Raw genomic sequence first — 25644 nt, forward strand, 5'->3', positions numbered from 1 at the left:
CACTGGCCAAAGATTATGAGGCAGGTAAATGACCAAGCTTGATTTCAAAGTGTGTAGTGTGAATTCAGGTTCTCCACCACTCCTGTCACAGGCATGAGTGAAGTACCTTTTGTGGACAATGAATTGTTGAGGAGCACTAGTGACAGTGAGAAAACTAGTTAATATGTTATTTTGATAGTTAATGTGACTTAGACAAAGATATGTCATTGCAATAGGAAAAAAGTGGACAGATCCAAGTGCTATTTAGGAGGTTGAATCAGCAAGACTGGGTGATTGAGCGCTTGTGGTGGGTAAACAAGAAGGATCATCATTATTCTCAGTTTTCGGTCTTGTTAAATGAGATAGGGAGCACAGGAGATAAAGGAGGTGTGTGTCTGAAAGATCATGAATTTTGTTTTGGACAAGATAAATTTGAGAGGGCTATAATATTTCAACTGGAGTAATCAAGCAGGTTGCTGTGTATATTATTTACATTTCCTCTGATCATCATGATTAGAGATGTTGCTTTGGCTGGAGTTTTGAATTGGGTATTCCAGCGAAGCTATGGAGGCAAATAAATTACAGAAAAAGAAAAATAGAAAAAATGTGTTCAGAGAGTACACTATGCAACTTATCATTTAGAACCCAGGCAATGGAAGGGCGAAATACACTCATCTTGAGAAGAATGGTCTAGAGAAGTATCAAAATGACGTCTATAATTAGGGAATCTCAAATGTAAATGAAATGGAAGAAAGGCAAAATATAAATTTTAATAATACAGAAAAATAAAAAAAGAAAGAGAAACAAAAAATCTTGGTATTTGCCAGGATTATGGTTAGGCATCAATACAAGCTTCCAAGATACCTACACAATTTGTAGTCTGGATATTATAGAAAACAATACTGAAGTGATTTTGAATTTTGTAAGCTGGGAAAGGGAAGTAATTTTGAGCTAATTACTAGGAATCATTCATTTTTACTTCTTTTTTCAGAGAGAATTAATTACCATTGATGATAAGATAAATATGACAAGAAGCATGGAAATACAAATTTTAGCAGCTAAAAATATATCTATGATTTGATAATTTTTATATATTTAAAACTAGGATTAGGAAAAGAAACAGTGTATTTAAATATTTGGAAGTGTGTTAGTAATGTTGGATTACGCAAACCCTTCCACAGGAAATCAGGCATCAAGTTATCTTAACCACCAACCAAAATTAATAGGGTCAGAGTGAGTATTCTTGGATGTTTTACAAACATTGTTTTATTTTAGGAAGACACTTATCTAAATGTTTGCCTAGTCCAGCCTCAAAAAATATTCCCATGCATGCTTGAGTCACTAAATAGCTACTGATTTATTCTTCGTCAATCATTTAATGTTCAGGGTTCATATAACAGTATGTCTCCCCAAATACCATTCTACTTGTGCATTCAGATTGTTAAAATCACTATAAAATTCTCATTAAAAATAGTTACATAGTACATATTATGGGGAACATTAATCACTACAGGCATAAGATCTAGATAAATCTATACGGATATAGATATGGATATGGTATAGATACAGATATAGGATATCTATACATAATCATTGTCCAATTTTTAGTATTTAAAAGACATTGGATTGAGAATCTGAAAACATATGTTCTAATGTCTAGACTAACTTTACGTTCCTCAGTAAAAACAACTCTCTCTTTATTTTCTATTGCTGCATAAACTAAGTCCAGACTTTTTATACTTAAGGTGCTCAACAGTTTTCTCAAATACATATCCCCATGTATAAAGTACGCATCCTTATATAATGTCTTTATTCTATTTTTAATTGTATTTAAAGTTAAATAACTGAATTGGATGATCTATAGAAACTTTCTAGATCTAATTATTATTTTTTATTTCAGTGTGTGTGTCTGTGTGTGCATACACAACGGTATAAGTGTGGTGCTTGTTTTCATACCTACTGGTTTTATTTAGATGATTAGATAAATTCAATAATTATTCACTGAAGTCCCAAAATACATTCGTTTGTTTGTTATAGGAAATACTAAAAAAATAATGAAAATGTCTCCTTATTTCAATGGGATCTACCTCTTTCTTATGGAAGAAACAAGAGAATGGAATCTTGGATAGGATGAGGAAAACTGTGTCCTGCCCTCCGTACTGTGAAACATGAGTTGTATCATCATAGTAAACTCACTTAATCTTTTGGAATCTTAGTGTTCTCTGCAAAACAAAAATGGTATGCCTAGCTCAGGATATTATTAGAGGTTATTTTTCAAATGCCTAGCACAGAAGCCAGCACAAAGCAGTGGCTCAATCCTGTTCACTATCACATTTCAAATGATGGCCATACAGTGATGAATGGGGTTATGTAGATACTTAGCCAGTGCTTCAGAAACTGAAAAAGGGAAACATTTATTTCTGACTAGGATGAAGAAGGTTCTGTCTTGAATTGGTCAGAGTTAGGCAGGCAGAAAAAGGAAGACGGGCCTTTTAGGTAGAGACAGCTGTCTGGCACCATTGTATACAGAAATATGAAAGGCTAGGAAGCAGGGAGACCACGGGAGAGAGCAGGAGATGATATCAGGAAAGGAGAAGTTGTAGTGTTGATCTGTTAGGTAAGAGACACAATGCAGACTTTTAAGCAGAACAGTGACATAATCTGAATGCATTTGAAATTATTTTCACAGTGGCACTGAGACCAATTGGAAGTGTTGAAATAGAAGGCAACTGAAATAATCCAGGCTAGGGAGGATGATAAGCCACGGGGATAGCATTGAGACTAAATAAAAGGTGGTACAGGCAGACATAATTGGAACAGAGAATAAAAAGTAAAGCCTCTTCTTGATCACATTTCCAGCATAAAACTGCATGGTATCCTATTGTAACTACTCTTACCATAGCTCTCCAAGCTCCCTTCTCATCTCGTTCTTTTGCCTTGTATGTCCTACTACAATCCAACCTTAACTCAATCCAGCAATTTTTTTCCAATCCTACATGAAGAATGTAGAATACAAAGGAATATTTTGGTTCAAAGAAACAATTTGGGCTACTAATAAAAGTTTACAATACTCAATATACAGTTGGTGGTTGACTAAAAGGGGAAAAAAATTCTTTTCCAGATCTATATTTCTTCCTCAGATCTATATTTCTAATTTCTTGCCAGGAATCAATATTGACTGTCCTACAGACACTTCAGACTCAACATGCCTAAAAAGAAACTCATTATCTTTTCTCCCAATACATGCTTCTCCTTTTAATTCCTTGCCAACGACATCTCCATCCACCTAACCCAAGTTGAAAGCAATGGAGCCATCTTCAATGTATAATATTCACATGCAATTTAATGCCACCTATTAAGATGGAACCAGAGAAAAGGAAATGACTACAGTTTGCTATTTGGGGAAGTTTGAGTAAGAGGGAAAGAGAAGACAATAATTTTGTAGCTGAGTATTTAGTTCAGATGCTTCCCTGGCTCTCTATGAACAGTAACTTTGATTACTCTTCCCTATTATTACTTCTCGTCTAAAAGTTCCATTGTCCCCAGTCCCATTTAACATTAGAAATTACGCTGCGTGTACTATGTATTCTGTGTTTGTTTTTTTATGCTTTTGCTGTAAGTATAGTGAATATTATGAATTATATGTAGTGTCCTCGAAAGGGAATCACATCTCTAGACCAAACAAGAAAATTCAAGTTAACATAAATGTTTATGATTTCTGTCTAACTTAATCACATTCTCTGATATTTATTTGCTAATTTACCTTTGGGAAAAAATAGACAGGTATATTTTCTTCATTTATTAGGTTATCAAATATGCATGATTGGCTTTGGCATGAATGCAAATAGTAATTTATTTCCCTCATATTATAGGTTTACAGTCAATTAAAATTGTCTTTGAGCTACATATGTGCTAAATGTTTTGCTAGTATTTTTTCTTATCCTAGTTTATTCAGTCTACTATTTATTGAGCATATACTATAAGCCATATTTTAATTTTTTCTGATTTAAACTAGTTTGATCACAACGTAAATAACCTACAATACTTCATTTTAAAATAATTTGAAAAGGCTAGTTTGATGGAAAAAAGCTTCATACTGATAAGCTTAATAATGAAATAGACAATATAGATTCAGTATTGAAAGCCAAACTATATCAAGTTAGGTGTTTGTTTTCAATATATTTGCTTCTCCAACTAGCCAGCTTTATGAGGTTAATGTAAAATAAAGGTAATTTAGTTATATATTCTCGGTAAATGAAATGCAAAATATTTCCGAATTAAACCACATTCTTACCAAGGATAGACGCCCTCAATATAGTTACTTACTATTTTCATGGTTCCAATGAGAACATATATGAAATCTAAGAACAATTAGCTTAATATCTTATCAAATAGTTATAGCAATAATCTAGTTGAGGACTTTAAATGTGACCACATTATATTTAATGCAAGGTGACACCACTTACCATCTTCTTTTGATTTAAAATGACTTCTTTCTTGTAAGTTGCTTTTTAGTAATTAATTAATGTATTGGATTTTCAGTTCTGAGTTTGATGACATACAGATTAATATTTTCCATGTTATACTAGCACAAAACACTTTTGGAGTGAGTCCTTTAATTTCTTACTAAAGTCTTTCTTTTGAATTGATAACGTCAATAACTTAGAAATATTTGCCTTACGAAAGAATGAATAAATGGACAATTTGTAATCTAAGTTGTACTAGTGAAGAGAATTATAAAACTAAAATTTGACGTAATTTCTCTGTTCTATTAGTACTGGCTTTTAGTTCTTCTTTATATGTTCTATTTATGTGTGAACTTTAAAGTCTGTTAGTATTTTACTGTATTTTAATGAATTAAATTCATTCATGGTTAAATACTCTATTATGATTTAAAAGCATTCTGTCTTTGAATGTTTATCTTAGATTTAAAATTCTTGTGGGTAGGAGGGCAAATGATATCTTTGCAGTTCTTGCTGTGTATTTCCTAATTAAAAAAAAAAAAATCTCTACATGTATCTATATAGAAGCTTTAGCTATATAAAATAATAACAATGGCAATAATAATAGTAATAATGTAACTTTCAAATCATTCATCTCTAAAAATGGTAGACTTTAGTGACAGATAAAAATATGATGTTAGCATATTTAATCTAACTGTGTCATCTTGAACACATGCCCAACTGCTGTGATAAGGGAAAAACCCAGGCTTTATGCTATTGCTTGCAATCAGTTATAAGGGATATTCCACGCAGAGCAGGGAGGTATTATATGCACTGTCTTATTTAAAATCTTGCCATTTGGCACCTAAGCCCTGAGGCCGAATTCCAACCAAATTGTAAGTAGGAAGGATGCCAAACTAACAGATGAACAGAAAGTGCCAAAGCCAAGAGTCCATGTTCACATATCAAATGTGTTTACTCAGGGCAGGATTCCCAGTTATAAATCTTCAAAAACATTCAGAAAGACTGTGCCACCACGAAGAGGTTGCCCCGTCTTTAATTCATCTAGAACAAGGATTAACCTTGAATTTATTTTTAGAGACGCAACTTAGCCACAAAGGTCCGTTATCTTTTTAAGCCGAAGGAAGAATAGGGAGTTTTGAATTTATGCAATTAATTGCCCAATCCTTACTCTATTGTTTATCTAGTGGTTTATTATAGCTACAATAATTTAAACACCATTAATTCAAAATTTTGTATTTATTGCATTCATGCTAAACTATTGTTTATCAATGATAAATTGGCATAACATGTAGGATGGATTTTTAAAGGAGATTATTACTGATTTCCTCAATATCCCACAATATTCACCAAAAGCTATGAGTAAGGCTATAAATAATAACCTATGTTTGAACTTTACGAGATAGTAAAAATTAATATTTCACTGGGTGATTTTATCCACAGAAGACTATTGATGAAGAAGCGTGAAGGAATAAGTTGCAAATATTTTATTGCGAGTCTCAATATTACGGTTCTTAAAAGATTTTTTGAAATAAGTAACTAGGAAATGTTTTAGAGGAAACTGTTAGGGAATTACTGTGTTTGCTAAAACAGACCAATATATATTCCTAGTTGAAGTTTGATGGATGTATAATACAACATACTGAGACTGAGTCTGACCCACGAAGGTAGTCAGAACACTTAGATACGGTTGTTCTCCTCACATAATTTAGCAAATGACAGGGGCACAAAGTTCAAAGAAGGCTAAGTGTTTAAAGGCCACAGTTTATAAAGAAAATATGTCCTAAGAGAAAGATCATTCTTTCAGCTGTTTCTAATGCCAGAACACCATGAACTCGCAAAAGGCAAAAGTGCTGTAAAAATAAAGTTTCCTAATGCTTTATATTCCATACGAAAGCCCAATTCTAATCTCTAGATTATTTTACTACATTGCTTCAACATAAGCTACCATTCTTAGGAAAACCTTTATGATTTTATTAAATAAAAAAGCATGCTCTTTATAGGAGTATTAGACAATATAAATGTGCACAAAGAAAAATGGCTAATAAATCACTCCAAATCCAACATCAGGCTTAAAAACACAAATATTTAGTGTATATTTGTATATGCATGTGTGCATTAAAATGAGATCACACAAAATGTTTAGTATTGAAATCTGTTTTTGTTTTAATACTTGAAATATATTTTTAATTTGGTAAAACCATAATTCTTTTTTTTTTTTAATTTTTTGTTTATTACAGTAACATTGGTTTATAACATTGTATAAATTTCCGGTGTACATCATTATACTTCTATTTCTGCATAGATTACATTATGTTCACCACCTTAATACTAATTACAACCCATCACCACACACTTGTGCTGAATTACCCCTTTTGCCCTCCTCCCTCCCCCTTTCCCCTCTGGTAACCACCAATCCAATCTCTGTCTCTACGTGTTTGTTTATTGTTGTTATTATCTCCTACTTAATGAAGGAAATCATATGGTAGACTTTTCTGCCTTTGGAGTCATACTTAAAAAATTATCATTTTCCTTAAACTTGTGTAACATCATCCATCCTCCTTTTTATATAAATATATGTATTTAAAGCCACCTGGAATTTTTTTTCCAATAATGTGTTATGTAAATAGTTTCATTTTCTCTTAATTTCTAACCTGTTATCCTTACACTATTTATGAATTAGCCTTTCTTTCCTGAAATTGAGTTATATATTTATAACATATATTTTTAATGTATAGCAATGTTTGGCTCTATTTCTCTAGCTCTTCCTCTGTTCTATTGATATGACCATTTCTCCCCCAGTACCATGTAATTTTAATTCAGTTGACGATGCGTTTTAATATCTGATAAAGAAAAATCCTCTTTACTCTTGATTTCGTCTATATGCAGTATAAAGTATTAAATTTTTTAATAAATATTTATTTTAAATGAATTGCTCACTTTATTCTTCATTAAATATATTTTGAGTCATCTTAGCCTTTTTTTCTTCCATGTGCATTTGAGATTTATTTTGGGAAGTGTGTTTTTAATTCCCTACATGTTTTTTAAACAAATTTGAATGCTTTGGTTAGAAAATGAATGTGTTGACAGTTCTATTGTAAATCAATATAGGACAAATTTTTCAAATACAGTATATTTTATATTTAGGGTAGAAAGTTAACTCCATATCTGTTGTGCTAGTCAACCTATAGCATTACTAAGCTTCACTGTTTGGACTGTGAAGGATTTAGAATGCCATGTGGATGCCACTGCTCTCATTCTTCCATTGGTTTCCTGTGTGAGCACTACATTGTAATTAAAGACACATTGACTATGAGTTGTTTGTAAATATTAGACTTGCTGCATATCCACATGTATGTGGGTAAAATTCCAGATGCATAAGCATTTAGCTACAAATATCTAAAAATAATTTGCGTTTATCTTAAGATATTGTTTTCCAATCAAGAAAATGTATCATGAGGTAGATTTTTTTTCGCACAGCAAAAGTAATCCTAATCATAATTAATAAGCAATAAACACTTTCCAAAACTTGCTATATCAATCCCAGACTAAGAGATCTTACGAAAGAATTAAATGTCAAGCCAAACAAGTATAAGATTTGTATGGCCAATCCACGCCTTTCAGGCAAGGCTATTGTAATTGAAAGAGAAAATCACCTCCCATTCATGTCTATGTTATGTTGAATTCACATGTAAAATGCCGTCTGCAGATGAGTGGGGCATTTCAAAGAAGATATGTCAGGTTTGGAAAAGCACAGAGAACAAAAAGGAAATGATCAAAGGCAAGTGGTTGTTTTTATAGAGGATGTCACTGGAGTTGCCAGAGGTGTGTTGTGGGGAGAGCTGGACTGCCTTTCCCCATTTCTGATACAAAGGACAGTCTCTCAGTCTTACATGAGGTGTCACATTACCACATCTGCAAAATCTGTCATTTGCATTAGTCTGGATTGTCTAAGATGTAGGCATCAATGGGGAATTAGATGTGCAGGACATTTATTTGGAGAAAAGGGAAAGGAACTGGACAAGTCTGGGAGAACTTTTAGACCAGGATGGAGGTCCAACCTCTTAAGGAAGAGAGGAAAGGAAGTGTCGTGTGGTTCTAACAAAATTCTAACAAGGTTATCAGGCGGTTCTTGAGCCAATGTCACCACTCAGAGGCGTGTTTCCAGGGATGGCCCATCTTATTTCACCCGTCATGCTCAGTCGTTGCCTAGGAGCAGCTGTGGGAAACATAACTTCCATGTGAATGGGTCCTGGCTCTCACAGGGCAGCAAGGAGACTGCGGGTCAGGTATGTAGGAGATTTGATAAGAGCATTGTCATGGCAACCAAGTAATTTGACCCCCTGTGTATGTCCCTCCAACCAAGATGCTGCCACTAAATCTCTTCTCCACAGGATTTCTGATTCTTTACTGAAGGATCGATTAAAAAGCTCAGGAGTCAAGCGAGAGAATAGATACGCGATATTATATGACTGAAGTGCATCCACAGTGTGAATAACATAATATAGTTGGATAAACTTAATATAAAATGTATAAAAAAATATATTCCGAGTAAGGAGGATCTCCTCATCTTTAATGAGTTAATGTGAAACTTAAAAGTAAAAGCTCTTTATGTAATTGATTAGCCGAGTGCCACTAACCACTATGTTGCATTTTAAAGTGCTTCTTTTTAATATATTATAATATTTTGTTCTTTATTGAGGATGGAAAACTATCTCGAAAACATTTCTGGAAACTCTATGTCCAAAGTAGATGAGATGTTTTAACTTCTGATAAAAATGATGTAGTTACATTTTCTTTAAATAAGAATTCAACTTTATAGCTGATGGAAGTAGGAAGCCAAAAGCACTTCTCCTGAAGAAGAATGAATTTTTTTAAAAAAAAGCAATTTGATGGAGAAACTTTTAAGAACTAGAGAGTTGTAACCATGGTGGTCAGGGGACTCTTTAAGCTTCTGGTATAGGGAAACCTGTCTAGTTTTGTTGTCATTCTTCAGCCCTGTGGGAGAAGGGATGAAAGGACGCAGGAACTCTTGGGATACAGCTGATCCAGAGTGCCAGAAAAGACAAATTACAGCTTTGAAGAGCTGGGAAATAGTCACAGAAATGAATCACCCTTGTGAAGGTGGTTACGGCTGATTGCTGCAAGATAAGCAATTCCAGAAAGACTTTGTTGCCAAGAACCCGAAGGTTGAGGACAAAACAACAGGAAGAACTTCTGACTGACAGCTCGATTTCCAGTTGAGTCAGAAAAAACTATTCTAATAAAAGACTATAAGTACGATTAGAGTGAATTACAATTTAATCCTAAATTAAATAAGATTTAAAATTAATGTGCTATATATATATTGTTGCTTCCTTATTGAGCTTTTCTAGGGGGAATCAGTGTCTTTTTATTATTTTGAGTTCACAATTCATTAATGTATTTTAAGTAAAACACAAGGAATAGTGCGTAATACCTTATTAATAACTTAAAATATGATAAGGTCAGATATCTATCTTATTGAAAAGCAATCTCTTGAGAAGTCTCATGCTATTGGTAGGGACATGTTTGCAAACCGGAATATTGAACACATATACTTGGGCACTCAGAGGGGAGTTGCCTCAAGAAAAAGAGAATAATGGAACTTAAATTATTCAATAGAGAAGCAACGACGAGACTGTTGTAACTAACTCGTGTATGAGAACAATGCATTCCAGGGGAGACATACAGGCCAGGATAAATCACGTTACTGTTGTTTATGACCTTCTTTCAATGATTAGCGGGAAAAAAAATGAATCAAAGGGAAAAAGGAACTCATTTACCATTTGTGGTATATTTAGAGAAAAAAAAGCTATGAAAGCTTACACAAGAAAGTTCCTTCCCATTAGTGTTCATAACTGGAACTATTTTTTTAGTGTTATTCAATTTGTAAATTCCACTTCGTTGTATTATAAGAAGATGTTAACGCAAGAGAAATGTGTGAATAATCAAAATGTATAAATAGCATCAATATCATCAATATAAAGAACATTAGGTTCATATTCTTATGTAGAAAATTATAATATTAAACTAAGATAATTATATGTATTTAACTACTTGAATGTTTTTAACGTAGACTTTTATTGCATTTTTTTGGTAATTGAATGCAGTGAGATACTGTGGAAATGGCACGGGTATGGAAGTAACAGCAATGTGGAGTTAAATCTTCTCTTTACTGTGGATTTACTCTCTGGATCCTGTCAAAATTCTGTTTCTCTAACTAAGCTTCTATTTGCCTACCTATGCCTTGGGAATAATGATACCATTATCATAAAAAAGTTGGGGAAAAAATCCACATCAGTTTTTGAAGACATCAGCAGTCATGTAGTAAGTGCCCAACAATCGTTGCCCTCTATATTGCTGAATAAGATGAAGTGCCATTTTATAAGTTTATTTTAGAGTCAAACTCGAGTGAACTTAAGCTACCGACCTTCAGCTTCGTGAAAGAGGTGAAGGGCTCTCATTGCTTACTCTCACTACAAGTTCAGCAGCTTTAGGAAAGTTTGCTTCCATGGACTTTCTAGGTTCCGTACTTTCCAGTGCTGCATAGAAATTTGAAATACCATAGCAAAAAAATGACACCAAACAATAAAGATGTTGTCTCACTAATAGCCATCTAGTCGCAGCACAGCTAGATGGCAGGTCACAGTCCCCGAGTCCTACATTTTCACAATGGACTTTCATTTCATGACCATGATATGTTGACACTATTAAATTTTATCTTTCATTTGCCAAAATTGTATTTTCATGTATCAGCTGGTCCAAAAAATATTTTGAGCTATTTCATAGTGATATCATCCAGCCAACATAGATCGTATGAAGTTAACAATACTGAAAATAGAAAAGATATGAAGAAATAATTAGGTGTACTGAAAAAGCCAAATCTTTGGCCTGTCAGATGGTGTGTGCTTCCATCTTTCAGTCACTTCAAGCAGAAATAATCTTTCCAAAAAGCCAGATGTTGTATCATTTTTACAGACAGATTTAAGAAGGGCTCAGGAAATTTTCTAGATGAAGGATCTGTCTTTGTAACATCACTTTAACCCTTAAATATACAACAGGCTGCTGTTAATGTTGCTAATACTGAAAATAAAATATTTGGTAGGAAAGCATTTTATATGCTGCTGTTAATTCATTCAGCAAATATTTGTGGGATATGTCCTATGTGCTAAACACAGATCTAAGCACTCGATACACTGGTGAACATAATGGACAAGATCTCTGCCCTCATGGAGTTCACATTCTAGAAGAAGAAGACAGAAAATAAACAACACAAATATAACACACACACACACACACACACAATAATATAAGGAACTTAACATACTATGTTAAAAGAATAAATGTCAGAAAATAAAGAGATAAGCAGGGTAAAGATTGTGTTGGGAGTTGCAATTTTAATTAGAATGGTCAGGGCAAGCCTCACTGAGAAGTTGACATTTGAGCAAAGATTTGATGGAAATGAGCTTGAAAAACTCCTTTTTACTTTTCCAAAATGAAAAGATTTAGAAGTCCTTTGAGATAGTCTAAATTGCCTTCCTGTTCCTTTATCCTCACTCATTACACAAGAAGCTAAAATTCTACAAAGACTTTAAGCCGAGTACTATTCTGAATGGCTCAGGTAAGTAGTTTAGTTTTGAAAACTATTAATTCTTCCTCTCTTCTCCTTTTTCTTTTTGTCCAAATTCTAAGCTACTTCCTTATATCTTATTCTTCTGTCTGAGTTCTGAAATGTCTACCTCCAGAGGGTCCATGAATAATCATATGGATTCTTAAAGAGATCTCCTTATACAGCTAAACCCATGGCAGTCACGTGGTTTGACAATGTCAACTCGTCAATGTGCAAGGAATATCAATGATATGAAAGCCTGCATAAGACAATTAATCCATGATCAGTTTTGTATATTTGGCAAGCTAGGGATGATGTTTTAACAAAATATAAGTACTTATTTATGAAATGATGTTATACTTTCATAAGTACCTTTATGATGTGATATTATAGATAATGATTTTGCTGGCCTTGAAGATCAGAAAAATAGAATACATTTTACATAGGAAAATTGAAATTTTTTCTGTTTCTATCATTTTCTAGCAATAATATTGTTGGGAATAAAAATTTCTGGGACTCTGGTTTCTCTGGATCAAGTTAAATGAAACATGTCAGAAAAATGTATACATAAAAATCACCGATTCTTATTTTGTTTTAGTTTTTTGTTTGTTTTTCACTGTGAATACCAAAATGAAAAGTCGAGTGCTGCCTTTACCGTGTAACCAGTAAGAGGTATTATTATGAGATGAATGTTTCAACTTAAAAAGATATTCTTTTTGGGCCAGCCCCAGTGGCCTAGTGGTTAAGTTCGGCGTGCTCTGCTTCAGTGGCCTGGGTTCAGTTCCCAGGCACAGACCTACACCACTCATCAGTGGCCATGCTGTGGCAGTGGCCCACACACAAAATAGAGAAAGATTGGCTTTAGGTGTTAGCTCAGGGTGAATCTTCCTCAGCAAAAAGAGGAAGATTGGCAACAGATGTTAGCTCAGGGCTAATCTTCCTCAGCAGAAAAAAAAGATTTTGTTTTCTAACGTAAGAATCGACATTAGAAGAGATCAGTAATCAACAAGACCCCTTAATGGGTCCTTGTCTTACTCTTTGAAAACCACCTATCTAAATATAAAAACTTTACATAAGAGCTCAATTTTTCTTTGGAGCCAGACTCCACTATTTCTTCTCCTGGGCTGAGTGAGCTATGTTGGAAGGATTTGTCAGACTTGCTTGATTGACTTTGGCCAACTGTGGTATTTTCTTTATGATATCTTATTTATTTTTTTTATTGAGGTAACATTGGTTTATAACATTGTATAAATTTCAGGTGTGGCACTTTCTTCAAAACCATGAAAACTGTTGTGCATGGTGCTCTATGTGAAAATGTGAGAATGTAATTTTACATACCACAATCTCAAGCCTTATTATATAGGCTCTAGCTCATTTCTTCTTCTTTTTTTTAATTTTTTGTTTATTGCAGTAACATTGGTTTATAACATTGTATAAATTTCAGGTGTACATCATCATACTTCTATTTCTGCCTAGATTACATCATGTTCACCACCCAAATACTAATTACAACCTATTACCACACACATGTGCTGAATTATCCCTTTCGCCCTCCTTCTTCCCCCTTTCCCCTCTGGTAGCCACCAATCCAATCTCTGTTTCTATGTGTTTGTTTGTTGTTGTTACTACCTACTATTTAATGAGTGAGATCATACGGTATTTGACTTTCTCCCTCTGACTTATTTCACTTTGCATAATATCCTCAATGTCCATCCATGTTGTCACAAATGGCTGGATTTCATCATTTCTTACGGCTGAGTAGTATTCCATTGTGTATGTATACCACATCTTCTTTACCCATTAGTCCCTTGATGGGCACTTAGGTTGATCAGAATTGAGTTGAAACTATGTCCCACTATTTGTTATGTGTTAATAGTTTCTAACATTATTTCTTCCTAGCTTTGAGACAATGTATTCTGACATATCTTTTGAAAATTGGACATCTGCAATGGAGTGTTACATATGAAAGAATAACATCCATTAAATTTATAGATAAGCAGCTAAAACATTATATCTTGTAATCTTTGTGTATTCCCAATGCTTAATATACTGATGTTACATCCTTTTCATGTCTCTTTACTTACAATGAATACATAACCCAAGAACTTCTCTTCAGTAATCTTCTTTTTTATCTTTTATCTGGACATTTGAACTCTAATGCCTACTGGATCAAATGCTTTCTTTCATCAATAAGATGAAAAGATTTTCCATGTATTATTCTCAATTTAAAAAATAAACCAGTATATTCTGAAGATTAGAGGCAAAAAAGTAGAGATTCCAGAGCATTCAGTGAGCTCTGCATTTTTGTCAGGGATGTATATTGCATATGAGCTTGTATCACATTACACTAAAATTTGACCTTTTGTCTTAAAAAAGGCAGAATGGTACATAAAAACCTTATTCCCAAACTAGTACTGATTGATGTAGATGTCTAAAATTTCAGTGATAACATAGGAGTAAAAGAAATTCAAAATGACCTTTAGAAGTTATTTTTGCTCCTTATGACACCACCAAACACTTAACTTCTATTCCTTTATTTATGGCAGCATGTGTGAAATCATAGCCTGAATATATGCACATTTAAGTGCTCTTTATTGTTGATAATTACACAATAGCTAATTTCAGTGAGTAATTTTTTTAAATGTTAACAGAAATCTCCAAAACAGAATCTAGCATTAGTAGAGATCAAATATCTTCTGAAAAATAATTCTACTCATTTAAGCAAAAATATATATGGTTTCTGGACCTTATATCAGAAAAAGTAAAAGCTTCAGGGTGTGTGTAAGAGGTGAGTTTTTTTTTCGTTTTCGTTTGTTTGTTTTTTGAGATTGAAGGGCCAAGAATAATGGTTTCCATTCTGCTTCCAGAAAAAAAGAGACCCGTACAAGTATTTCAGATTATTGCTCCCTAAAAAAGCACATAAGTCTAGGCTAGCAATGTCTCCCTCTTCTGTCTCTTCCCTTAATGGTCCCACCCACTTTGTATTGTCTTATATTCCATTGTGAATTTTTACTTTTTTGAAGTTATTTTCTCAGTATGATACAAATTCCCTTATTTCTTTCACTAAACTCTGGTCACCTATGCAAAGTTTCTTTCTTGGGCTCATTTCACATCAGGGTTTTTCCTATATTTGTCACAGCAACAAATGGTCTCCCCCCACACATGCACCACCAAGCCGTCTCACTCCTAACAGCCAACATAAACTGAAAAGGAAAAGAAAAATGTTTGCCTTGCTCCCCCTAGGCAGTAAGACTTCACTAATCTCTCATTAATCGGTTTGATGGTTTTATTCCGATGTCTTCCTGCCAACCTACATTTTGCATCAGAATTTCTCTTACATAGTAATTGTCTACAAGGCAAAGAGTTGCCTACATGTTTGTCTTTGAGAGTTGCAATTAAGCAATTAATAGATGTCTTTTGTTGTTAATGAGTTTGTTGCTCCCCCTATGTGATCTCATTTCATATCCAAATATACTTGAGAGGAAGGTTAGAGGTTGGAAAATGATTGTATAATTTACTCATTGTCAACATTTATTTCTAGATCTAGACTAGATGTAGAGGGAGTCCTTCTTGTGTCATTTAACAGCAGTACGTTTTTGTTCAAGGAAACAGTTTCTAATGCATAAGTTTATTCATTATGCTTATCATTATTTTAATATTATATCTAAATTTTCCTCTCTAAAAAGACCCCCGTGTAATACAGATCTTGTAAGCAGTGTGCCCCAGCTTTCTCATTTCTAAGATGGCAAATTGTTAAAAGTAAATGTAATCACTTTTTAAAATATTCTTTCAAGGAATATACAAATGAAATATTCAAGTAATATACAAATGAAAACTGCCATTAATATCTTTTCCTGTAAGTCTGCTTTAATGTTTTTCCTATGTATTTTTCAGTTGCTTGGTTACACACTTTAATTCTCATTTGTTTGCTGAACAAATATTGACTGATATTCTACTATGTTCCAGAGACTCTTCCAATTGCTGAGAATACAGCATTGAAAAATACAGATAAAAATTTCTGTCCATTCTAGTGACAAGACTCAGAAAAATAATTAAAGAAATAAATTGAAGCATGCATATATCAGAATATGATAAGAGAAATAAAGAAAAATAAAGTGGCTATGAGGCTCAGGGAGTGATGAGGCAGTGAAAGCTTTCAATTTTTGATAAGAAGATCAGGAAAGTCCTCACTGGGAAAAGGACCTTAAAGAAAATGTCTGAAATAAGGATGATAACTATGTGACTATCTGAGGGCAAATTATACCTGGAAAATGAAAGAGCAAATGCAAATGTCCTGAGGAAACAGGGTACTTGGCATGTTCGAAGAATAGTAAGAAGACCACCTTGGCTAGAAAGGAATAAGGGAAGACTAATAGGGCATAAGGTCAGAAGGGTGATGGCAGAGTGTCATGTAGGGGCTCTGTGGGATTTGTGCTATGACTCTTTCTGTGTTATCATGGGAAGCTGTGGGAGGTTTGAGCAAGGTTCACTCTTCCTATTGTAAGATCAAGAAACCAAAGAGGAACAGAGAGGAATCAAGAAGACCAGTTAGGAAGCTATCACCCATTCGCCAGGTGAAAAGGGATAAAAGTATTGAGCAAAATGGCAGTTGTGTCAATGAAAAAGGCAAATTCTCAGTGTGTTTTTAAGATAGATATGACAGTATGTGCTGCTGGATTTAATGTTGGTGAGAAAAAAGAGAGGAACTTGAAATATCTACAAGGCTTTAGGTCTGAAAAGATGGAAGAATGGATTTGCCCTGTATCGAGCTGTGGGAGGAGCCATTTGTGTGTGTGTGATATGATGGTGGTATGTGTGTGTGTTGGGGTGGGTAGGTAGAATTTCTTTTAGCGATAAGTTAAATATAAATGTTAGATCAGATTCTATACTCCAGACTACTACCCTCCTTTACCCCATAAAAACTTAATTGTCAGGTTCTTTTACTTCCACATTTATCATCTCTCTAGAACTCATGTCTCCTTCCTGCTGTCACTGACTGACATTATTCTTCAATCCTTCTTGCCTGAGTTGTTAAAGCAGTCTCTGAATCACCTCTCTGCTGCTCATCATCACTCCATCCACTGCCTCTTAGGCACTGAAGTCTGGTTAATACTTTTGAAATGCAGTAGTGATTATGTCACTATTCATCCCAAAGATGCTCAAAGACTTCCCGCCCCTCTCCCCACCCATTTTCTATCCTGGTATTCAAGATATTCCGAAATCTGACCACAAAATTTCATCTTTTAAATTCATTTGACATCCTTGCTCATCACAAATTACTGTTCTATAAAATGAATTGTTTCTTATGACAGGCATGACCAACTTCCTCCTTACCCTTGAACCCATATTCATTTGACCAAACCCATTTTCATTCAAGATATTATTCTAATTCTCTCTGCTTAAAGACATTCTCAGTTCCCACCACCAATGGGGAGTAATCAATCTCTATTCAAACTCTCATGTTAAAAATATTTTCATACTATTTACGTCCATGAATTTGAAATTGTAATCTTCCTTATAAAGTGATTCCTCCAGAGAAGATCTAGAAAAGATAGTGTTTCCAGGTAGAGATGGGCCCTTTCAAAGTGTACCAATTGCTGTGTAACACTATAGCAGACACTCGCCCTTAAGGCCAGTAGAATCATACCAGTGCAACAGATGCCAATAAAACTCTTAAAATATTGAGTGCATTTGTCTTTTAATCAACCTTGCCTCATTTGAATTAAAGAAATGAAATTGTTCATAATATCATCAAGACAAAGAGTACCTTTAAAAATAGGAAAGATATTTTGATCCCATACACTTGTATGTGTACCCATACAATGGTAAATTTCCTATCGGTATTGTTAGGCTTGTATGTCTTGAGACAAATTCTCATGCTTATTGTACAGAGGTACCGTATAACCAATTCTGTTGGTGGCTTATTTTTCTTAGGTAATAGGCTCCACGGTCAAAGGGAAGCACAGACTTAAGTGTTTGCCAGGAATGACATTTTATTACAAGAATTATTTTAAATGTCTATTCTTATCACCAAAGTCTTAGTCTAAAAGGAGTAAAAATCAATAAACCCACTTGGGGATGGTGAAAAGACAAAGTAGATGATATAGTTGGAGCAGCTGAGGAAGATGGAAAGAGATTGTGTCAATTCTGAGAGTAAAAACATATCAAATGTCCTGCAGTTTTAAATGTTACTAGGAGCAAATTGGAACAAGTATATAACCTTTAAATAAGAATCTAAGTTAAACATTCTAACTTAAAAATAATATAGTTTTAGGAACGATTGAGACCAAATTTGTTGGACAGAAATCAAATAATCATGTTTCGAGATAAACTCAGATAATAAGAATGCCATGTAAAGGGCTTGACTAGACAAAAGCAAACCTCACCCATTGCAGACTAGAACTTGTGGATAGAAGGGCCTGTAGACGCCCACAATCCTCATTTTCTAGAGTGCACGTGGAGGTGCAAGCTGGATCCGCAGCATAACTGGAAACATTGCGAGGCTGGACACTTTGCAGGCTTCTCTTCCAGAAGAGAGAACTTTCCCATTTTTCTTTTTTTCTTTCTTTCTTTTTTTTTTTTTTTTTTGCTGAAGAAGATTTGCCCTGAGCTAAAAGCTGTTGCCAATCTTTCCTCTATTTTGTATGTGAGCTGCCATCATAGCATGGCCACTGACCAGTGGTGTAGGTCCATGACCGGGAACCGAAGCCAGGAACCGAAGCCAGGCCACTGAAGTGGAGCACGCTGAACTTAACCACTAGGCCACCGGGGCTGGCCCCCATTTTTCTTTTTATAGGGCAAGTTTGAGAGTGTTCTTAGAAGCAAGACAAAAAACAATATGCAAATAGGCACCAAATAGCCGGAACTAGGATATCAAATCTTTAAACTTGTTACCAAGAATATCGGATGCATAGGACCTTGAAACTGGGGGAATTTGGCCTCAGCTGTAGCTCTTCCAGAATGAGGGAGGAAGAGTCCTCAGTCTCAACTGTCACATTGTTAGGAAAGTGCTTCTGGAGTCATTCTTGGACAGTCTGGCTTGTCTATCTACTAAATGCCTTGATGAAATGTCAGAGTCAAAGTTACTGGCTTTTCTTAATAACCAAGCTTCAAGATGAAGGAGAAAACCCCCAGCGTTATGGAATATTAAATCTACAATGGCCCTTTCAAAAAAATCTATTTCACATCTTTCTAGGCACAAAGAGGTGAAAAGCTTGCCAAGGATCACTCATATCACTGTCAGAACTTTGGCGAGAAGTAAAATCTATTTTTATTTTTTCTGTGTAACTTGAATGAGATCTTAGAGAGAGAGAGAGATGGGAAGAGAGGGAGAGAAGAAAAAAGGAAAGAAAAAGAAAATAACAGAGGTAAGCCATGAAAAGGAGCAGAATTTGCCACCCCTAAAGATTGACATAAAGCTTATCTTGAGCTGGTTGTTCTTAAAAAAACAGCAGACGGGGAGAAGCTCTGAAAGCCGAGTAGCAAGTTACCCTTTTATAAGAGACATTTACATTTATGAGGGAAATCTCCATACGTACCAGAGTCTCTCTCTCTGTACCAAGAAGAGAAGGATAACTAAATTTCTGGGAACTCTTATCAATGGAGAAGGCAAGGACCTAAATCTTCATAGCAACCTTACCCTGTGTCCTCTGCTTTTCCTGATGGCCTCCCATAACTGGCTCCCCCGCCCTCCGATACCTTCGTTTCTCTTTAGCTGGAGATGGTATTTAAGGTGGTGGCTTGAGCCCTTTCAGGAAGTTACTCAGCTTTTCTTGGGTTTTTCCACGCATACAGGAGGTCTACATGTCATTAAACTTCTGTTTGTCTTTCTCCTGTTAATCTGTCTTTTACTACAGGGGGGCCTCAGCCAATAAACTAGAAAGGTACAGAGAAAATTATTTTTTCTCCTCTACACTAACCATATAGGTATTCTATTTCATTGTAAATAAAGGAACAAATAAACAAGAGGATTATTCAAATTATAGAAATTCAGATCTTCATTCTACTATGCCTGAATTTCTCAGAGAGTAGACAAACGTTCAAGAAAAATATGTTCTATCCTCAATCTTTTCCTTATCTCCACTCTTGTTTTTGGTGGGAAGATTGGCCCTGAGCTAACATCTGTTGCCAATCTTCCTCGTTTTGCTTGAGAAAGATTGACCCTGAGCTAACATGTGTGCTAGTCTTCCTCTATTTTGTATGTGGGATACTGCCACAGCATTGCTTGATGAGCTATATGTAGGTTCACACCTGGGATCTGAACCTGTAAACTCCAGGCCACCGATGTAGAGCAGGCGAGCTTAACCACTACACCACCGGACTGGCCTCTCCTTATCACCACTCTTAATTCTTAGCCTTAGCCCAAACTTTTGTATCACTGGGCCAGAATTTCAGAACGTATACTTTGTAGAATATGAGCTTTATGATATGCCAATATTAATAATACCTTCTCTTAAACACCTGTGGAGAATCTGTATGAATTGATGGGCCAATTCTACTTCTATAATAATACATTGACAATCCTCAAAAAATTTGCCTTTTGATTATTTAATTGTGCTACCCCAGATGGTTACTTCAGCAACAGGTCTCCATTGGAATATTCTGATAATTAATGTCAGCAACCATTAGAAACATAATAATTATATTTATATAGAGGTAATAAAATTCTGATATAGTGTGACAAAAACAAATTTATGACAAAAGATCTATTTATCACTTTATTTTAAATTCTTTTTGATTTAGGGGTTGCTAAGATGAAGCTATTTTTCTTTATTTATAACTAAATTTTAGTTGCAAGTTTTGTATTTATGAGAAATGATATTGATCTTAGCAGATATTACTGCACTAAAATATCCAGAATATACTCTAGCTTCAATAGCATATGCTATCTGAAACATGTATGTATTAGCTTTATGAAACATCATTAACTACTTTTCTGAAAATATCATAGTATATAAGTAGACTAACATTCAAAGCTTACTCTTTAACAGCATTTTTTTTCTATAGGTTATTTTGCATAATATTTAAGATGATATTTGTTTAATTCAGTATCACTTGTTCCTCTTAATGTTCTCTGTATATTTTGGCCACATATATAGTTTGATCAAACAGAAACTTTCATAAGTTGAAAATTTTAAAATGTAGATATTGGTACTACCTAAAATTCCATTTGACTTCAAAAGAAATAGATCAATAATGATATGTTATTTGTGTGCCTTTGTTCATCCACTTTGTTCCTGCCATAAAACCCTCTGCATCCACCCTCTCTCTGATATGCATTATTCAAAGCCCAGTGTATTTGCAAATCCTCACTGAAACCCTCAGGACTATTTTCTGGCTATTAGCTCCTATTTTGGGGGGGAAGGGTGGTTATTAAAGCAGTTTATGTTTGTAGAGATAAACATGATTTAGAGGTTAGAGGAAACAGCTAATATCATTAATATTTGATAGCCCTAAAATTTGTTTAATATGACCTATTTCTACCAAAACTATAAGCACATCATGCATATTTATAGCTCTCTGAATTTTAACTTAAAAGGTAACTATAGCTATATATCTGCAAATATAATATAATATCATTCATACGTATAACTGAGGGTCCAATCCACTTGACATGGTGTTGTCAATACAGATTAGAATACATTAACTCATCCACTGTGCCAGATAATCATATACAGAGGGTAATAGTTAATTTGATCATGCAATTGTTTTTTAAACAACAACATACTCTTATGTTCAATTACAAAACTCAAATAATGAAAATGTGTTTTTACTCCATAAAAATTATTAGTTTGTGGGGCCAGCCTGGTGCTGTACCAGTTAAGTTCACATGCTCTGCTTTGGCAGCCCGGGGTTCATGGGTTCAGATCCTGGGAGTCGACCTGTGCACCATTTATCAAGCCATGCTGTGGTGACATCCCATATAAAGTAGATGAAGACAGGCATAGATATTAGCCAAGGGTCAATCTTCCTCAGCAAAAAAGAGGAGGATTGACAGCAGATGTTATCTCAGGGATAATCTTCCTCCAAAAATAAAAAATAAAAATTTTAGTTTGCATTCTGAGATGATTTGATTCATTCAGATTTTTTTCTCTAATCATATATTCTTTGTTGCTACCACATTTGTTTACAGCTGAAGTTCAATTTGGATTTGGAGAGTAGAGTGCAATATTCAAGAATAAATATAAGGATCATTGGGGTAGTCTAATTTAGAAATGACCGGTGGGATTCTTTAGTACATAAATGGTAACTCAAGCCTTCAGAGTAGATGATCACCTAGACTAAGGATTCTCAAATCTGTTTACATGTAAGAATCATTTCAGGTACTTTATACAAGTATAGATGCCCTCTATAATAGATACATGATGTACTTGGCCTTTGAGGGACCATACATAAGTATGATATAAAAAGATCATAAGTTATTCTAATGTAGATAGTAAGGTTGAGAACCAGTGACTTGGACGAAGTTATATACGGTAATTGAAGTATAGGGGAAGAAGAAATATTCCTCTACTCTTCTAGGTTCTTCTGGGTGGTCTAAGAATTAAATTGATGTGAGACAGGCTAACAGGAGAAAATCAAACAAATTTAATAACATATTTACATGTTAATTCATGTTACAGGAAAACTGAGTAATGCACTAAAATGGCAGAAACCACCTTAAATACCATCTTCAGCTAAAGATAAACGAGGATGTTGGGGGTAGTGGTTTGGAATTTCAAAGGGGAGGAAGGCAATTCACTTGGAGATGAAAAAGCAAATATTGGTAAACAAATGTTTACCATGCCTTGCTAAGACAATGAGACCTGGAGAGGACTTTGACTAAATGATCCTTGCTAGGTTCCTTCCTATCTATCACACTTTGTTCATATTATACTATAGATATATATGGTATTAGCTCCTTCCCGGAACAGGCCTTCTATCTTAAATTCTTTTAGGCAGCTGGGGGGAAATTCAAAGTTTCTTTGTGAGTCTTTTGTTCTTAAAAATAATCAAGCCAGGGCCGGCCCGGTTAGTGTAGTGGTTAAGTTTGCACCCTCCACTTCGGCAACCGGCATTCGTGGGTTTGGATCCCAGGCGCGGACCTTCACGCCGCTTATCAGGCCATGCTGTGGCAGCATCCCATATACAAAATGGAGGAAGATGGGCACAGATATTAGCTCGAGGCTAATCTTCTTCAGCAAAAAGAGGAGGACTGGCAAAAGATGTTAGCTCAGAGCAAGTCTTCCTCACAAAATAATAATAATAATAATAATCAAGCCAAAGAGACGCATTTTGGGGTAGCAAATTCTGCTATTTTACAGAAGCTGTGACTCAGAGTGAGATCCCTTAAGAAGAGCATCTAGAGGAGAAAATGAAGAGGGCTTAGAAATGTGCCTGAGCATTTAAAACATGGGTGGAGGTGAATGAGCAAGCACTGAAGACTAAGAGGTTCCCAGTGAGGCAGGATGAAATCCTTGAGAACAGCATTCAGGAACCAAAAGAGGACAGTGTTTCCCATTTTCAGCAATGCTGGCTGTTGCTGAGAACCCCATTAAAGTGAGGGCCAATGTAGAACTTACAGATGGCTTTGGGATCTATACGTATTGTTGGGAGCAGAAAATAGGTTGCAAAGGATGTAAAAGATGATTGAATAGCAAATGTGGCCAACAATGGAGAAGGTTGGTTGTAAAGAGGAGGAAGGAGATTCGTGGCAGTCAGCTGAGGAGGTGGAGTTCAATCTTAAGAAAGATGATTTCTGTTTTTAAGATGGAAAAGACAAGCATATATAAATGTTGAAGTAAGAGATCTAATGGATTATAGACAAAAAAGAGGAAAGGTAAACATGATCCTGTAAGGTTCCTAAGAATGCTGAGAGGCATGTGGTTGTGGTGGATATAGGTGGAGCCAGAGAAATATTTGTTTTGATCTGATTGTTATTTGTTGCCATTTAGTGTTCCATTTATTGAACATCTAACATATGATAGATTGTGTGTAGACTATGGGACAAATAAAAGGAAAAATGAGACGTTGTCTTATGCCTGTCTTCCAGTGGGATATAATATCCTAAGAAAGACAGATACCTGAACAAGTTGTTGTGATATGATAGAGATTATAATAGACACCAAGGGAATGGAAGGCTTTAGTTCTAGTAGGTGCCCAAGATGGCCATATAGAATAAGTGTCTTAAAGTCTAGATTAATGGAGAAAGAAATAGAATAAAGGCATTCATCAAAGAGAACAAAAATATTAATAATCATTTTTTAGTATCAGGTCACTGCCAACAGGGAACTAGGAACTTTACATAAGCATTCAGTTCTTTGGACACCAGAAGATAGCTATTATTCCCAAGTTATAGACAGAGGAAGCTTGGGCTCGGAGAACGTAATTGTTAAAGGATAGAGTTTTTAAAGGTAAAGGCTGATTATCATACATATATAAAATAATTACAAGATGATTTTATTTCACTCATTAATGAGGGAATCAGTAAGATGTTACAACTGGTTCAAAGAGAATTCAAAGTTTTATATACACACATAGGTAAAGAAGGCTGAAGTAAATGTATTCATAGATGCTAAGTTGCAGTTTTTTGTTTTGTTTTATTTTAGCTAAATTGCCTTTTTTTTTTTCATGAGGAAAGTTATCCCTGAGCTAATATCTGTTGCCAATCCTCCTCTTTTGCTGATGAGTATTGGCCCTGAGCTAACTTCCGTGCCCATCTTCCTCTACTCTATATGGGACACCACCACAGCACGGCTTGATAAGCGATGTGTAGGTCCGTGCCTGGGATCCGAACCCGCGAGCCCTGGGCCGTCAAAGCAGAGAACGTGAACTTAACCACCACACCACCGGCCCAGCCCTGCTAAGTTGCCTTTTTTGGTGGCAGATTGATTGCCCCTCCACCAGATAGAATTTGTGTATCTGCGCTATGAACACAGAGCATAGAGCTCCCCCCCACCCCAGCAGAATCAGATTAGTGGAAGACTGTGCTAGAAAATGACTGGTTTTCCGTTGGAGACCTCCAGTAATATTTTGGCTCATTTAGAAATCTGTCATGATTTTTTTCCCCAAAAGTGAATTGATCAGGCCTCAGGAGTTGAATGTGTCTACTGAAATTGTAAAATCCGTAAATTCATACTCGGATTTGAACTGATCCACTCTCTTATGCACTGAGAAGTAAAGGATTTAGTTTCTCCCTTAAAATTAATATAATATATTTGGAGAGTAGTTAGTTGGTTTTTAATACACAATCTTTTAGCCATAGAAATTTTGGCACCAGCTAAACGAATAGGTCTGAACTAGGATCAATGCCGCCACCTTATCTCATTAGCATGTTGCTCTAACAGCGCTAATTGACCTACTTTCCATTAGCTCAGCTATACAAGCATTTCCATAAAACTTTCTATTATAAATGTTCGAGTGAATTAAGATATTGAGCACCAGGATTGTAGATATTGTGAAAGATAAATGAATTCCTATATCTGCGTTATACATTTCCTATATGGTCTCCAGTGCTTGCAAATAATTATAATAAAAAGTGTTTAGAACAGCGGTTGCTTACTATAGCACTTAGAGAAAAAAAATAGGAGATAT

Source organism: Diceros bicornis, chromosome 20 (genome assembly GCF_020826845.1).
Source record: "Diceros bicornis minor isolate mBicDic1 chromosome 20, mDicBic1.mat.cur, whole genome shotgun sequence".
In the NCBI taxonomy this organism is placed as follows: Eukaryota; Metazoa; Chordata; class Mammalia; order Perissodactyla; family Rhinocerotidae; genus Diceros; species Diceros bicornis.